The 7,091-nt window shown below is 46.4% G+C and overlaps 1 long non-coding RNA gene across 1 annotated transcript in view; it reads right to left on the reverse strand.

Moving 5' to 3' along the window:
* LOC135902765 (uncharacterized) overlaps positions 1-5,712 on the reverse strand; it is a 61,889-nt gene extending 56,177 nt beyond the window's left edge. Inside the window, exon 1 of the long non-coding RNA XR_010564586.1 lies at positions 5,640-5,712. This is a non-coding gene — a long non-coding RNA (uncharacterized lncRNA). The remainder of the gene's footprint in view (positions 1-5,639) is intronic.
* Positions 5,713-7,091: the final 1,379 nt, after the last annotated feature.

Below are 7,091 nucleotides of genomic sequence, written 5' to 3' on the forward strand. Positions count from 1 at the left end.
ACAGAATTCTATAGGGGTAAATGAAGCTTGCGCACGTACTCCGCGAAATGAGCAAAACAAATTCGATCTTTGAATATGTCAGAAAATTTGACCGCAGCTAAGGATTACAGGCTCAGAAGTATAAAACACGCATGCTTTTGGCTGGCATGCACTCTTGTTGTAGCTCTTAGCGTGGCAGAGGATTTCTCAAAATAATATGAAGTCTGCTGACTTTATAGCCTTCACTTTCTTTCTACATACCACTCCATGCATTGGGTAAATATAATGCGGCGCATCATCATTGTAGTTTGTAAAAATGTTCATACTATTGCCTTGACCGTGAGCGTTACGCCGATCTAAGTGTACGACACTCCCTGCCAAGCGCAATCTTATTGGAAGAAAACGTGGGTGCGATCATTCCTGCAAACTTCTTCCAAGGTGTGTCAAGATAAAAAAAATAAAACACTGCCAACACTAGAGACCTTGAAATCACACGTGAACTGGTTTTAAATAGCGTGAATAACAAACGCGTGATGACGTAGGTACACATGACTCCCACGTGTTTAGTTTGTTACGCTTTTTTGTTCTAGTTCCAACGCGCGCTTCGCAAAAGGTTTTTCGCACCGGGAGATATAGTTTTACTTCGTAGCCGTTGCACGTAGGACCGTATTTTCATTATACTGTCCCTAACGTTGCATCAAAGAGTAAATAGGTCACAGTGTGCATAATCCAGGGCGTGAATACGTTCTATCTTGACCGCAAAAATAAAATGGCGTTGGCGCTTGTCTTCTCAGAATCCTGCCCGCACTGTAAAAATGTTCACACACTTAAGGGCGTTTTCTTATCACACTGGTAACTCCTTTACCGTTAGGGTCTTACAAAAATTAAAGAAGCCAACAACGGAGCTCTAACCACAGACACAGTTGAAAACTATGTAATCATTCTGACAGCCTTGGGCGCGCAGAAATATCTGACAAGAGCGTTTCACAGGGAGAGATATGAAACTCTCCTGTCGGATATGTCTAGGCACCCAAGGCTCTCAGAATGAATACATAGTTTTCAACTAAGTCTTTTGTCATAGCATGTCTAGTTAGATCTCCTTTGTTGTCCTCTATAAACTTTTGCAAGGCCCTAAAGGTAAGGATGCTACCAGTGAGACAGAAAAACAACCTCAAGGGTGAAAACATTTTTACTCTCTGTGGTTTGTCCAACAAATGTATTATTTCCGTTGCATAGCTGTCCGTCGAACAGGAAAATTGGATAATTGTTTACTGGCACACTGCCTCTCAATGAAATGAAACAATGAGCCGTTCTATGGTTAGCAATTCGACATCAAACCTTTCAGGTTTGTACCGGAACCATCAACAATTATATTGAAAAAAAATTTATAGACATCTGGGGGATGGTAACATCCAAAGGGAACCTAATTCAAGCAAAAGCATTGTTCGAAAATACTTTTGTACCCTGGATATTTAACAAAAATTCATTTCTGTAGTTATTCTTTCTGCTGTTCCAACTGTAAGTTATTTTTCGTCTTACGGTTATCTCAGGAGGAAGAGCGACAACACCGCAAGGGGGGGGGGGAGGCAACAGTTTGAATTTCCGTGCAAATTTGTATATTTGTTAATTTTGAAACTTTCATTCTGGGAAAGCTGTAAAAGGTACCTTTAGAGTTTAGCTGCTGCGGTAAGGTGTATGCTAAATGTTTTATAACATTTGCAGGACATTGCGCATGTTTAGGAAAGTAATTTCTCGCTTTGTAATTTATCAGCGATCAAGGCCGGCTCACTATGCTGGAAACATATGCAGTGTGCAAACCCGAACAGCGACACTGAATTGAAGAGGACTAGCGTGTATATTAACACTCATACAGCAATTGTTACTCATGGCTTGTAACCTTATAGCCGACTTATAGCCGAGAATAAAGAAACCTCCCCCCCCCCCCGAAAACGCTTTGTCATATCAAGTTCTTACAAGCCAGGTTCTGAAAGTACCTAATACTGAGTGGCAAATGGGATCCCTTTGAAGATCAGTATAGCACTATGCAGTCGTATTTTCTAGTTTTATTCACTGTACATTAGACTACTTAAGTTATCAGATGCGAACAGTATAAAGTAGCCTGGACGAGAATGGAGTTGTTAAATTGGCGTTACCCTGTTACCTAGACAGTTGGCGGACTTATTCGTGTAAGACGCCACCAGTACTCGCCCATTTCGACGAAGACGCCGATACCGAAATTGGCACTGACGCAAGCAGCGTAGACCTCGACGCTGTCCTAAGAAAGGCGGACTTGAAAGGGTCATGTCTTTTACTAGCCAGTCGCTGTCGAAAGCTGAATCAAATTATTCAATGGTAGAAAAAGAATGGCTTGCCATTATTTGACATACCACGAAATTTCGCCCATACCTATATAGTAGGCCATTGGAAGTCGTGAGCCACCATACCGCACTGTGTTGACTAGCCAATTTAAATGACCCTTCAGGGTGCCTAGCACAATCAAGTCTCCGAGTGCAAGTATTCGACAGCGCCGTAATGTACAAGTCCACTCTGATGCCGACTGCCTTTTCCGCGCTCCCATTGTCCCGCCGCCGCAAGACGACTACGACAACTCTTTCCTATAGGGACAGTAAGTGCCGAAGACGTCACCGAAGAACAGCGAGCAGACCCGGAAATAAAAAGCCCTGCAGAATTCTTGGAAGGGAAAACATACTTGGTCCCAAGGGTACATAAGCGCGGAATGTCTTGAATTTTATTTCAAAACAAAGTCCTGACAAACAAAACGCTCTGGCGAGTCCGCGCCAACTACCTTCTGGTTGTGCCTGCAGCACTGCGACCAGAGGTTCCCCACTCCCTTCATGATGCCCCAATGGCAAGCCATCTCCGGTTTTCTCGAGCGCTTTCGAGGATTCAGGATAGTATTACTAGCCACGCTTGAACGCCGACGCCATCCATTACGTCAAGACGTGCCTATAGTGAATGCGACGCAAGGCGCCGCCGACAAGGCCAGCTAAATTGCTCCCGCCGATCGAGCCGTCTATTTGCCGTCTATTTCAGCAAATCGGGATGGACTTGGGGGCTCTTTCCAAAGTCAACATGTGGAAAGAAGTGGATCGTCGTGGCCACCGATTACCATACCCGCTACGCCAAAACGAAAGCCCTGCGCAAAGGTAGTGCGGCGGAAGTAGCGAAATTCTTCGTCGAGAACATTTTGCTGTACCATGGTGCGCCAGAAGTGCTCATCACCGACCGATGAACGTCTTATGCAGCGCAGCTCACCCAAGCAATTCTGTTACACAGAACAGGGCACAGTAGGACAGCTGCCTACCACCCGCAGAATAGTCTTATCGAGAGGTTGAACAAGATCCTCACCACACGTTGCCAATATACGTCGACATCGAACACATGACGTGGGATGCCGTCGTGCCATACGTAACCTTCGCTTACAACATGGTGCTGCAAGAAACAAGGCATGTGACGCTGTTCAAGCTGTTCTATGGCAGGAACCCGGCGACCACGCTCGACGCCCATGCTACGGCATGTCACCGACGAATACGACCTCGAAGCCCGACATGCAGGTCACCCGCCTGCGCATTAAGAACCGGCAGAGGACCGACAGCAGGCACTACAAATTTCGACGACGCTACGTGGAATACCAGCTCGGTGACCGTGTTTCGGTTTGCACCCCGATACGCCGATGACGACTTAGAAAGTTTTGCGACGTTATTTCGGATCCTACAGAATCATCCGTCGTAGTGGCGCACTGGACAATGAGGTCTTGCCAGACGCCATTTTGCGATCATAGCAGCGCCGGGCACGACCTAAAGTCGTCCAGATGGTGCCCCTTAAGCCTTTCTGCGTCCGCTGACCACTTTTGAACATTGTTTCTTGTTGCTTTGTTGTTTTACAGCTAGCTGTTACCCTCTAGTTGGTGCGCTTTCTCGGCCTGTGCTCACGGAAAACAAGCGGCTACTGGAAAAGGGTTTTGGCTTTCAGTTCCTGCGTAAGAAACTTAGGTTTTCTCGCATACATGAATAACATTTCGAAGCTATCATGTCTGCAACCTGTGCATACATATTACTTAACGCATTCTGAGACGCAATTAACATTTACACATTAATTTAGATCAATAAGGCACTCGCGCTTGGTGGAGGGCCTAGTAGAATGAGGATGCGTTGTGGTTGTGCTTTTGTAGTGTCGTGTAACATCGGTAACAACTTCGCTGTGCATAAACTTTCACAGGGTGGAACGCAGGCGGATGTTTTTCTTTATTACATGTATTCTCGTTGTTACGCATGAAATAGTTTTTAACTCCGGTTGTCGGAGGCCTTCAAGTGACTTTGAACCAGAGCCGTTTTCTGGGAACTCAAACAAGAGCATCCCTGCAATCCGTCAAAACTTAAGAAAATGCAGTCCCTGGCCCTCAACCCTTTGTACAGGGCCACACTACATACGCTAGTTACTTCCCAAACAAGCAACAAAAAATATTGCTTGAAAGTTATTCCTAATGTTCGTTCACTCTATCACTCAAGCCGTAACTTCTAGTAGTACGCTGAAGACTTATTTGTAATTTCCAATAGATACGTTTAAAAGGCAGATACAGGGCATGATATACGTCATAGTCATCTCTTGGCGCTGAGACAGGGCTGCCTGTGCTTTTTTGAACGCCAGTGGTCCGTGAGCTCCATGGCGTGGGTTTCGCATCGCCTCGGCAGATGGCACCACGCTGCGTGGTGCCTCCTTCCGACGCTTTTCTTCTGCTGGGTAGTGCGCTCACTGGCGTCTTTCGCTGCCTGCCGTGCCGTCTTCAGCCGGTTTTGCTTTTTTATGTGGGCAGCGTCCATATGAACCCGTGCACAGTGTGGCGTGGTGTGGTGGGGTCTGTTGTTGCGAATGTGCACTAGACCCATTTTAAGATTGTGGCTAGTATCATCTTGGAACCAGATTGTTTTACCGGTTGCCAGTTCATGCTTACACCTGCTCTCCATTATGGGAGAACCAGCAAGCATTCACGCTTTTGTGTTTGCAGCATCGTTACGATGCCTTTTATGAGGGCGGGCATTCACACGTGTATTTGTTTATCTTTCTCCAGTAACCGCTTTTCACCAGCTAACAAACGTGAAACGTCATCGCTTAGCGCAGGACGCGTCTCGATGTATCGGAACTTTCTCGAATGTTATCGATGATTCTCCCCATCTGTAGTCACAGAATATTGTGTAATCTGATTATATGCGCGACGCGAATGCGTAGCACCCGTGCACCGGCGATTACGCTGGAACCTTCGGTGAAGAATTTATTAAAGCCGATGCGCTTGGCCCACATATTTCCTCCATCGCAGACTATGCTCGCCGCTATCGTTGTGTTTCGAGTGTCATCTGCTTTTGTGCGCACAGGTTCGCCCAATAAAAAGTTATTTTCGTGATGCACAGATTTGCTGCTGTATTCTTCACTGTCACTACAACGTGAGAATATCCTGCGAAGAAATATATCTATTAAGGCAAAAGCCGGAAGTGACTCATAGTGCGGTGATCTTGAGCGAAACAAGGCAGGCGCAAGAAGTGCTACGAAAACCCGCATGACCTCATCTGATCGAGCGACGTGTGGAGAGGGGATATCTACGCAAGTCGGCGACAAAGACGCTCATTGAAGAGCAGCACACTCACCTACTGGCACGTACTCAGTGACCCAAGTTGGCGTCAAAGGACTTCGTTGAAAAGCAGCAAAGATCGAATGGCACACACCCATTGCTCCAAGTCGACGTAAAAAGGTTTCTTCCAGCAGGGGTGCGATCGGAGATGGTTGTTCGGCGTGTTCGTTCGGTTACCGGCGCGCGCGATTGGCCTACTCCGCGCCGACGTCTTTGGTGACGTCAAAATGACGATACGCTCCTGTCAATCATCCGCCCACCGAGCATTTCGTCCGAACGCGACGGGAGTTGAGAAGTTTGAAGCCATCATACGGTTTCGCATGGCGCGTCTGGTGGATTGGATCCAACAGGTGGCCTTTTCGGCTGCGGAATGGCACGTTTGAATCCAATCCATAGTTTAATTCTAGAAAATGGCGCTTCCGTTGGAAACTTAGGTTGTTGCGCTGGCGTTTCTAGAGGAAGGAGGAGAGCGGGTGGCGGTGCGAAACGCGTTTGAAGAAATGGCAGAAAGTGAATTCCGGCGTCGTTTTTGTTTCTCGAAACAAATAATTCGTTAGTTGTACAGAGAAATCGACAACATCATCGGTGCCAGCGAGCCACTGGGATGTTGTCGCTGCCTCTTGAAAAGTGCGCCAATCTTCCCGTCGTTTTTTTTTTCTTTTTCCTTCTCGCTGTGCGCAACACCACCTAGGGACGACGCAAAGAACCTAATAGTTATAAATGGCAGTAGTCACGCGTACTACTATTTGAAAACGTGTTTGGGCTTGAAAAGAAAAAATACATTTCTTTTAGATAAAGATTTCATTCAATTGGAAGACGAGAAACAATTGGCTTTGTAGTATACTATTTGCAAGCAGACGACAAACGACGGAGGTAAACTTCCGGGGAGGTCACCACTTCCTGATTGGCTGCTCTCTCCTCCCCGCTGTCACAAATTTTGCATACTGCAACTTTCTGACTTTGCAGCAACTGAACAGAACACGTATCGAACAAAATATCTCCGATCGCGCCCCAGCTGTACCTGCCCTGTTCCGCTTCTACGGTGACCTACGTTGGTGTGAAAAAGGTGCGTTGAAGAGCAGCACGTATGTCCCAGTATTGCCTCTTTAGCGGATTATTTGATAAAATTAACGTTTTTCTTGCGCTGCCTACCAGGAAAACTTGTTCTCTGTCAGGTGGCGGGCTTTTTAGCGGTTTTCATGCAACGTGGACTTCTTTTTTTTGGCACCACAAGAACTTCAATGTTTCTGACAAAAAAATTATGCTTCATGTGATGTAAATGTGCAGCTTATCGACGCATCTTTGGTAGTTAGAGGGCACAACCATTTTCAGTCACAACGAGTGTGCTTCGCATTACTTTTTTTGTGTCTCCATGCCTCTTCTGATCTAAAGCTCTAAAAGTTTCAACAGTTCCAGTAGTTTCACTCCTCACAATTTCCGCAGACGCGCTCAAGGGGACTTTGCCTCA

This window comes from Dermacentor albipictus, chromosome 2 (genome assembly GCF_038994185.2).
Source record: "Dermacentor albipictus isolate Rhodes 1998 colony chromosome 2, USDA_Dalb.pri_finalv2, whole genome shotgun sequence".
NCBI lineage: Eukaryota > Metazoa > Arthropoda > Arachnida > Ixodida > Ixodidae > Dermacentor > Dermacentor albipictus.